This window comes from Protopterus annectens, chromosome 6.part0, assembly GCF_019279795.1.
Source record: "Protopterus annectens isolate FY-2018-M chromosome 6.part0, PAN1.0, whole genome shotgun sequence".
Lineage (NCBI taxonomy): Eukaryota > Metazoa > Chordata > Ceratodontiformes > Protopteridae > Protopterus > Protopterus annectens.
The window spans coordinates 1,263,249,463-1,263,260,271 of record NC_056737.1 but is presented as its reverse complement, the minus strand read 5'-3'; the positions used below and the strand labels follow the sequence as shown (position 1 = coordinate 1,263,260,271).

The 10,809-nt window shown below is 40.0% G+C and overlaps 1 protein-coding gene and 1 non-coding gene across 4 annotated transcripts in view; both read left to right on the top strand.

Annotated features, from left to right (window-relative positions):
* Nucleotides 1-10,809, top strand: part of GTDC1 (glycosyltransferase like domain containing 1) — a 3,282,804-nt gene that overhangs the window by 742,327 nt on the left and 2,529,668 nt on the right. The window lies entirely within an intron of this gene.
* On the top strand, nucleotides 10,204-10,275 carry TRNAE-CUC. The gene has a single exon. It is a non-coding gene; the product is annotated as a tRNA-Glu (tRNA).

Genomic DNA, 10,809 nt, shown 5'->3' with positions numbered 1-10,809 from the left:
GCAGTAGATTTTTACGAAACGCAGAGGTGCCAGCTCGACGTCCAACCTTCAATGAAGGCACGCCCATTTACGCACGCATGTCTTTCAAACGCTACCCAACCGTGGGGAGGAGATGCAGACTCCACACAGAAGGCACTCCAAAGCCAAGCCGAAAATCGAACGGGATAACCTCTTGCTGTGAGGTAGCAACGCTACCGCTGTACCACCGCGGAATCCACTCATGGTCAAGAAAGTAAATACATTTTAAAATCACCAACTGCATTTAACTCACAGCAAATACTCAGAACTATCTACACTTTCCAAAAAGGGACATTACCATTCCAAATAGGGACAGTTGGCCCAAATAGAGAGGCACCCCCACACGTTTTAGCTATTCTGAAATTGTGTTTAATCATGCTGAAAGTGTGAGCTAGAACCTGTGTTCCCCTTGCACAGATACCATCTGTCCTGGTTCTATCCCTGCTTCCATTTCAGATGTGAAAAACAACTTGGTTGCTCTCAGATCACTTTGTTTAGCTTTAATAGTGCGCTGCCTACTCTTAAATGAATAAATTTAATTGTGCACTGTTATGTTTAATATACAAGTATGAAGGCTGCTAGGAATACAACTTCTAGCAAAAGGTACTCACTTCTCTCAGTATCAAACTTTCATTTAATTTCAGTGATCTCTTGCCAGTTTCCCTTTGAATACTAATCATGAAGTTTCTTATACATATGCTTAAAAGCACATAAATTAGGCAGTTCCTGATTAAATGAATGTACCTACGTACATGTTGGCCCTTGTTGATGGGAAAAACAGCTAATAACTGTACATTTGCAAAAAAAAAAAAAAAAAAAAAAAAAAACTCCTCTATTCAGAGCTGCCATTTTTGTGCTTTAGATTGTCTAGCCTGTTTTGCTAAGCAAACTGTCTGCATAAATTAACAGCATTTGTCTATAATTTTACCTGTATAGATCAGGGCAGTTATTATATTTTAATGCACATATAATATGATCAGTACACCCCCAGCAGAGTAAGATCATATTAGACTCCCTCTTATTTGGCCTCTCTTTAACAGGCCATCAAATTTCTGCTGTAGCCCTTGCAAAAGATAACAGAGAAGAACAACAGTTCTGCCTCCTCTGGGCTAAATAATGACAGACATTTGAGTTTTAGATATCATAGTCATTAGAAAAATGCATACTAACACATCCTGTTATTCTATCTGATTTGTAACCCATGAATGCTATTTTGCATAAATTCAACCATTAGTTTATCCAGCCTAAGGTCCTGTCCCAGCGAGACCGGATAAGAGGGAGTTTACTGTATTGCTCATATCCAGTTTATATCTTGTTCATAGGTTCATATTAGGCTATCTGCCCTGGGGCAATTATAAGCCTAGCCCGATTCTGTATGGCTTACGCCACCCCTTGATTTGAGTATACTTTGCCCTTTTTAAGGTTTAGTTTACTGTGCCTCTGTCTAATAGTGACACGGGAGTAATCCCTGGGACAAATCTACGATCCCCCATCCACCTGTCGAGATTCTTCTTGAAGAGATTCAGTGAGGTGCTGTGCCTCACATGAACTGGAATTCTATTCCTGAGCGAAGGGAGCCTCTGGGTTATGAACCTGTCCCTCCAGCAAGTTCTATTTATTTCTGTGCTGAGGTTCAAGTCCCTCGAGCGTGTGGCTCTAAGGGATTTAGATTTACTGAGGTGGAGCATGTCCATTAATTCTGGATTTGACATAGCTTTGTATGTCAGGCATAGATCGCCTCGAAGTAGGCTGTATGCAACTGAGTAGAGCTGGAGGTTTTTAACCGAGCAGCATATGGCATCTGTTTGAGACCCTTGATCCTCTTGGCGAGATACTTTTGGGGTCTTTCTAATTGCTGCAGGTGTCGGGTAAGGTACATCCCAAAAGGGGCATTGTATTCTATGATGGGCCTGATGAGGGATGAATAAAGGGGCACAATTACCTCTCTTGATCTAGATGTGAAACCCTTTGTGATGAGGTGGGCTATGTAGAAGGTCTTTCTAACCACTTTGGCAATGTGGTTTTCAAAGGAGAGATTGCTATCAACTTGGGTCCCCAGGTCCCTAATAACTTTCTCTGTACTTAATGGGTTTCCGCCTATGTGGTAATTTGTGGGCACATTGTTTTTGCCAAAAGGTATGACTATACATTTTTTGGCATTTAGCTTTAAACCATGGCGCTGGCACCAATTATCTGTCTCTGTGAGACCTTTTTGAAGGATGTTTGTGTCAGCTGGAGAGTCGATTATGGCACCCAGTTTGCAGTTGTCTGCGAACTTGATGAGCCATAGTCTTCCCACATTTGCCTGTACCTCGGAAAAGTATATACCGAACAAGAGTGGTCCCAGGACAGAACCCTGTGGGATACCACTTGTGACAGGTTTTGAGTCTGACATGGCTCCAGCAACTCTCATTCTGTGGGTTCTGTCTTTGAGCCAGTTTGCGACCCATCTTGTGACATAGGGGTTTATATTTAAGCTGGATAGCTTATCTATGATGCCCGAGTGGGGTATTGTGTCAAATGCCTTTGCAAGGTCCAGATAGGCTGTGTGGACTACATTTCCTTCATCTATGGCTTTGGTGACTGTTTCGAAGAAGTCAACCAGGTTCAAAAGGCAGGATCTGCCCTTGACAAAGCCGAACTGGGTAGGATCTAGTGTCTGTAGGTCTCCAATGTCTTTGTTTATGAGCTCCATGATGATCCTCTCCATAGCCTTGCAGACTAAGCTAGTCAGGCTTATGGGGCGATAGTTTCCAGGGTCCGTAGAGGCTCCACCTTTGTGGAGTGGGACCACTGTTGCTGTACGCCATTCTGTGGGCACATATCCTGTAGTGAGGCTGAGATTGTATAGCTGTTTTATTTGAGGGATTAGTTCCTCTTGGAGTTCATGTAGGACGCAACCTGGGACGCCATCTGGTCCCATGGAAGCAGTGTTTTTTGCTTTGGAGAGGGCAGCCTTCACCTGAGCATCAGAAATGTTTGGGAGGCAGCCCTCTGCCGGAGTATATACTTGCTCTTTTGGGGGGGAGGGGGTGGAGAAGTTTGCACTGAACCTGTCTGCCAGGATATTGGCGATGTCTGTGGGTTCAGTGTATTTTTTGTCGTTTAGAATCAACTCAGAACAAGTCTGGGAGTTGCATCCCAGGTTCCTAACATAACTGAAAAAAGCCTTATGATTGTCTTTGGTGTCCTGTGCAATTTTTCTCTCGAAGCTGGCCTTGGAGGATTTTATGAGGGATCGTAATTTTTTGCTAGTACTGATCAGAGATGCCTTCCCTATTAGGGATTTTGCTCCATCATGTAGTAGCTTCCTCCTTCTGTTGTACAATTTATTTATGGCAGGGGTCCACCAGACTGGACGCCTGCCTTTGGATGATTGGGTCTTGGTTTTGTTTGGGATAGCATGATCCATGCATTCCTAGAGATGTCCGTAGAATGCGTTTATATAGGATTCTGCAGTTTGGGCCATAGTTTCCACTGGCCCTGGGGCCTTGAAGGGTTCCACTTCGGTTTTGAGAAGTGAGAAGTTCACTTTTGAGAAGTTTTTCACTGTGGTTTTCTGTGCTGGGGGTGGGGTCGGGATGTGGACATCCAGTGAAATTAATTTATGGTCTGATCTTACCAATGAGGGATATACTTCTGGTGTGGAGCATAGAGTCCCCATGTTGGTAATGATCAGGTCCAGTATGTTGTCCCCTCTTGTGGGAGTGGTGACTAGTTGTTCCATAGCATTTGAGTTTATAATTTCCAGGAACCTTTGGGCTAAGGTGCTGGGGCTTGAGTAGTGCTCCCAGTCAATGTTTGGGTAGTTGAAGTCGCCCAATATAATGGTGTTCGGAGAGATCTTCATGTTCTCCAATGTTTTCAGGAAAGCCGAGTGGGATTCCTGACTTTGAGAGGGTGGTCTGTAGGATGCTATAAACTGAAAAGCAGTCTTGCCCACTGTTAGTTGCACATGGATGGTCTCCGATACTTCGTGCAATGCCACTAACCTAGAGGTGTGGATATCTTTGATAAATATGGAAACTCCCCCTCCATTTGTGGTTCCGTCCGGGTTTTGGGGCCGAAAAGCATGATATGAGGTATAGCCTGGTAGTGCTGGGGTGCTCTCTGGAGCCTTGAACCAGGTTTCTGTCACTGCACAGATATCGATGTTCTCCATACTGAGGAGAGCTTCGAGTGCGTGCATCTTGAGGTTAAGAGTTCTGGCGTTAAGCAGCATTACCCTTAGTTTCTTGTTCCTTGTGCTGTCTATGGGGGTGGGTTTGGCTTTTGAGCCTTACCTAAAAAGGCACTACGGGGGTGGCAAGAGCCTTTGCCAATATCCGAAAGCCCAGTGGTGACAGGTGCAATCCATCCCTAGCGAAGCAACATGGCTTGTCGAGCATGTCATCCCAGGCTGACAGACACTGGATCCCCTTTGAATGACACCATAATTTTAGCCAATTGTTAAAATCGATCATTTTGTCTTTGTACTGTGGCATCATTCTAGGTGAGGGTATACATGTCTTGAAGTAAACTTGCATGTTACATTGCAAAGCAGCTTGGTATAGTATGCAGTGACCTTTGGGAGCATATCAGTGACTGTTCTTTCAAGCAAAAAGTTATAGTATATAGCCTGTATATAAAGACAGTCAAGAAAAAGTACTTTCTTTCTTTAATGTCACTATCAAAAACAGCAGTCACTGATATGCTCCCAAAGGTCACTGCATACTATACCGAGCTGCTTTGCAATGTAACATGCAAGTTTACTTCAAGACATGTATTATACACATTTTACCAAGAACATAAAGTTTTTTATTACTTATAGTTACATTTTTCAGTTCCTGCATTGTCCTTTTAAAATGTGATGACAGATTTGAAATTATGCTTTAGAGTCCTCATACCACTTCAGCACAGTTAACACACCTCGACCACTTTTTAGTCATTTCTTCTTGCAAAATCACTTTTCTCATGTCCATACTGCATCTTATGGATATGACACTTTACAATTCTTACATTTATTTCCTACTTTCACATTATTGCTGGTTTTCCTCATCATCATCTTGATCGCTTAACACCAGTTTCTAGATAGAAGTATTGCCAACTTTTTTCTCCCCTCCAACTGCCTTATTTCACAGCTTCCTCGTCTGCAGTTCCTGTAATTCAGGTAACTGTTGATTTTTGTAAACTTTCACTTTATTTGTTGCTGGTACAGTGTATTTTGCTGTTCTTGTGACTTTCTTTTGAGACTTATCTGTCATCCTTTTTATTCACCCCTTCTGAATCCTTGGGCCACTGCTGCCCAATCTGTTCTGTCTTCATATGAGAATTGCTGAGTTGTTTATGCCGTGAAAGCTTTGTATTTCAGCCAGAGTTGGTTTAGAATCCAGGAAAGTTTTTGTTCTTTCAAGCAAAAAGTCTTTAGTACCACACACACACGCGCGCACACACACACACACACACACACACACACACACACACACACACACACACACACACACACACACACACACACACACACACACACACTTTCTCATCCTACTTGACTGTGTACACTCATTCTAATAATATCTCCTGAGGTGGTATGCCACAGGTCTGTTCCCTAATATATTCGAAGCAGTTGGTTCCTTCTGTTTTTTTTAGGTATTCTTTAAAATCTTAAGTTTTCCCAAGGGCTCTAGCCTGTACCAGCTTTTTGTAGTCTTACCTCAAAAAAGTAATTTTCTCCTTCATGCTGGCCATTTTTTTAGTCTGACTAGAATGCATTTGAATATTTAGATAGGGTTTCTTCAATTTTTGTCTGGTCTTCTGTTATTGCTTATATAACAGTACAGTTTATTACTCATTTTGAAGGCTAAGTGGTCCATTCATTATACCTTGCATGGCCGGTGAATCCGTCCTGAGATCCATCTGTGTTAATTCAGTCAGAGATTTTACCACTTGGTGTGTGGGTCTGCACCCAGTTTCTGATGTACTTTCTGTTTTTGATTTAGAGTTTTCTGTGGAGTTTTTCCCTCAAGATAGCATTCTCTCACTTTTTACTTTTGTTCATTGACTAATTTTTCTGTCTTTACCACTGATTTCTACTGACTATGGAGTGATACAGAAATAGCCTGCACTGCTTGAAAGGTATCTTACCAGAAGTCCCCTTTAGTACCTATATTCTTGGACTGTCAGTGCTCATACATTTTCCACAGGTAAAGGAATATTGAGCCAGCAGCATTCCAGAAATGTTATGGCCTAAAATTAACAGAAGGACCATAAAGTTTACTACAGACATGATTGGTTTGTCTTTATCATTTTAACATACATATCTGACCTTTTTAATCACATAGTGACATGACACATTTTTGATGATGCTTGACATTTGAACATGGTTTCCCCAAAGATGAATTTAAAGTAGCGATGCTCATCAAGCAAAACCTTATATTTACATGTTTCAGAATATCATATTCAAAAGTAAAGTAGTACTTACCCATTTTTGGTGGCAGTTCTCAAGCAACGACAGTGAAAGAATGCAATTGCTAAATTGCATATAAACAGCAATCAATATTATTTACCTCTTTATTTCATTATTTTCGTTTTCCTGTTAGCATGGAAGTACTTTCCATTTGTTGTTTTTAGTGTGAAGCTTTTGTCTATAGTCTTTATCAACTGTTTTATATCAGGCCATTATTCTAAATGCATACATTTGTCAGTAATAAACGTGTGTAGTTTAGCCTTGATTTCTTTGGAGCAGAATGATCTTTCAAGGATATATATATATGTGTGTGTGTGTGTGTGTGTATATATATATATATATATATATATACATATATATATATATATATATATATATATATATATATATATATATATATATATATATATATATATATAGATAGGTCAGAAGTAAATTAGCAGATTTTGGAATATTTTGTTTATGCTGTTTGCAGGATGGACTTCGGTCATAACTGCAGCAGCAGAGGTATAAAGCTGTAAATATAGATGTTTCCAAAAAGTTTTTTTTTTATAACTGTGTTTTCACCTTCAACCCAATTACCTCAGAGTGCAGCAACTCTGGAGTTAGTGTGCATGACTATGTATGTATATCTATATGTATATGTATATATGGGTAGAGGGTGTGGGGGGCAAACATCGAGACTGGTGTGGTGAGAGCACACAACAAAAAAGCCTTGACTTATAAATTATTGATATTTACAGTTGTACTATTTTTTATTTATTTTTTTTATTTATTTATTTTACATTTGTTGACCGGGCTAGTCTAACTGGATACATGTCCATTTTCAGTAGAGGCCCGAGGAGAAAAGCTCCACTGTAACAGTGTATGGTAACAAACTTACGAAAAAAAATATGTACAAGAGTTTAACTAAAACTACTAAGCAGGAGTTAGTAACTAATTAGAATACAGAACAACAGAAAAGCAATTAGTGTAACAAAAACACACAGCAATACGAGCAGTATTATAATACAGAATAAAGAAAAAAATTTTTTTTTTTTTTTATTCAAAAGTAAAGTAGTACTTACCCATTTTATTTCACTTGCAATGGCTTTCCCCAGGAGGCATGCTGTCTCTAAGTAGGACCTCTAGAATGTCTGTGTTCTTTTCCGTATACATGACTTTGAGGATGCTGTGACAGTGCAATTCTGTTATCCCTTCTTTGGATTTGGCTTTCTCAGTACCAGATTTCACTTTTGAATACAAGACTCAATTTATAACAACAAAAAATAGAAGTGATATATATAAACCTATAAGAAATTCTGATTCTCATCTCAATTTATTTCCTTTATGGGTTATGTTTAATCTGAAGACAGGAACGTGAATATAATGTTCTAAATGAAACTCTTCTGCAAAAGGCCCAAGTTTTTTTTCTAATGAAACAACATTTTTGTCAGTTTTTTCTTTATTATTGAGGTCATTCATATAGATTGTGCTTTCTGTGAGAGATGTACTTAATAGGAATGTCTTTCTAAACACAGCTGTAATTTTGAGTCATATTTTACACCCAAATGCTTGAAGAGGAGGGAGTAGATCTGTAGAACAATGTACAACATGACCATGATTCAGCTGTTCAACTTTTATTTATTTTCCTTTGTTGACTGTGTTAGTCCCACTAGGCTAGTAGCCTCTTTTCAGGTGACATCCGAGGTCGTATTTATACTACTTGGGGAACTTGGCCAGGGCATCGGGAAGCTTTCTTTACTCTTTTCGATCAGTGCCATGGGGTCCTTTATATCCACTTTAGCTCCACCAACACAAGCAGATGGGGCTCCAGTTTAAGGTCTCATCTGAAAGACTGTATAGTGAGGAGTGCAGCACCCCTCCTTATGCTGCACTTCAGTGTCATCATCTGGTGTGGCATGGAACCTACAACCCTCTGCACCAAAAGTGAGTGTGCTACCTGTTGTACCAATGACACTGCTTTGTTAAGACACCATATTGTAGACTGTACTCCTCAAGTCAAATTTGTCAGTCTGTCACAGGGACAGAGCAGGAATAAAGTTATCCATTTTGTTAGCAGTTCCATTACGGTCTTTAGAGGTTATTTCTTTTGCTTCCTGTATAGTTGTTCTTTAGGCCTAATGCACTGTTGTATAAATAAGCCAGGAAAAACATTTTCTTTTGTAAACCACTCTGCCCCTTGTCTTTACCAGCCATGGGTTTTTACTGGGTGTTGCAATTTTCTCGTCTATCAAAAGTCCTGCTACATCAGTGAACTGGTGATCCTCCAAAACATGTGCATATGTGTGTGTGCACGTCTACCCTGCTGAGGGAAAGTACTCACTTGTAAGTGAATCAAATTGCTCTGCTTAATTACATTTGCTCTGTTTCAAAACACAAACCCATTGTATAACATGTCTTCACCCCAGTTTAAGCTGCCAAAGGTAGGAGAGCAGGTATTTCCTCAGTATACTTTTTTCCAGATGAAAAAAAATGCATCCATCTGCAAGTGGAAGTAGGGTTACCACCTGTCCCACTTTGTGAGGGACAGTCCCTCTCTGGGCAGTTGTGTCCTGCCAAAAAATTGTAAAAATGGCAAATGTCCTGAGATTTTAGGACAAAATGATTTCCTCTGTTTTATGTAATAGATGCATAAAACAGTTATTCTGTATCTGAAATGCCTAAATGTTATAACAAACAGAATAAGCAACTAAAATGCTACAGGAAAAGATTTTATTTAGGCAACTAAAATGCTACAAGAAAAGATTTTATTTAGGCAAAAAAGTGAAGTTTTGTCCTTTGTACTGGTCATAGGTATATTTTGGCCTGCAAAATCTGATGTTTGTACCACAATTGTCCCACTTTGGGCATTTGAAAAGGTGGCAACCCTAAGTGGAAGCTTACATTTGTTCTTTACGAGTGTAAAATGTGATCTTGTTTTCTAGGTATTTATTGGTTTGAGAACAGAATACTTGAAATGTTTTCAGTTCATCTTGATATGTTGTAGTCTTGCAAATGGTTTATCTTTGCTTTCATTATTTTTAAATTTAGCAAACACTGATTCACTGCAATCCAGGAAGCACTTTTCATGAGTTCACTTTCAGCCATAGGTCTGGGTTTTGATATCTTGCATGCCCATTGGATGGAAGCCTCTGTGATGTCATCATTGCATTTCTGTTGAGAATGGAGAATAATATGCTGAACACAGAAGCCTTCCTTAAGATTTAGTAAAGGAAGTCTTTAAGTAGAGCAGTGGGATCATTGTAGTGCTTCAGCTGTAAAGTGGTGGTCAATTTGGTCCAGGAGTCCTTAAAGCTACTCTTAAAAGTGAAACATTAGGTTTATTAAAGGGTGCAGGGCACACTGTATTTGAGTAGAATTAAAACTTCTTAATTTCAATTTTGAAATAATAACATGACTGATGGTACTGGGCTTCTAATTTATTTTAGCAGTTTTAGTTGGACTACCGATTCCTCTACATACTTTCAAATGTAAAATAAAAAACATAAAAAAGTAAAACTACAGCAGTTCTCTGTATCTTAGTGACCGTAAGAGCCCCCACATGGCATTTCTGAGTAATACTGCTAATGAAATTAAATTTTGGACTAGCTGTTCAGTGGCATTGTGATCCATTGACCTCATCCTAGTTCATTGCATGAGCAAAACGTAATTGGCTTGATTAGTGGAAATAACCTGATCACTTTATGAACATTTGAATGCTCTTAAACTGAAATGCTGGGGTAGTGAAGGAGAGAGGGGAGTCCCTGGTGGTCTAGTGGTTAGGATTTGGCGCTCTCACCACTGTGGCCCGGGTTCGATTCCCGGCCAGGGAAGCTTCAATGCATTTTTGGGGATTGGGAGGGTGGCCTAATGGTTAAGGTGTTTGCCTTACAAACACAACGTGCAGGGTTTGAGTCTCATAAGGGATAATTAGCTAGGCTTAAAATGGCTCACAAGGGCAGTTAGCCTAGTACTAATCTATGGACCTATAAAAAAAATGTACAGTGTGACTGATGGACAGATAATGACATAAACTTTGCCTTACTGTACTAGGTTTCATAGGCAGTCCAGGCTTTGGAAGAACTGGCTAGAGAGGAATGGAAGGCAGCTGCCAATTCTAGGTCCATCCATATATCAGTAAAAATACACCTTTTGGAGTTAGGCCTGGAAGTGTACTTCATGCTCACAGTGAGTCGAGCAAGGTACAGATAAGAATAATGAAATCTTGCCCTGTTTCCACTTCAGCTGATGCACTCTTTTGGAGAGACTTCTTCTGTAGTCCTCCCGGAAATACCTTAATTAGTATCTGGGCAGGAAGGCTGAGGAGCCCAGCTGTCTACCCTGTGAAAGTCTCTACAGAGTGGAAA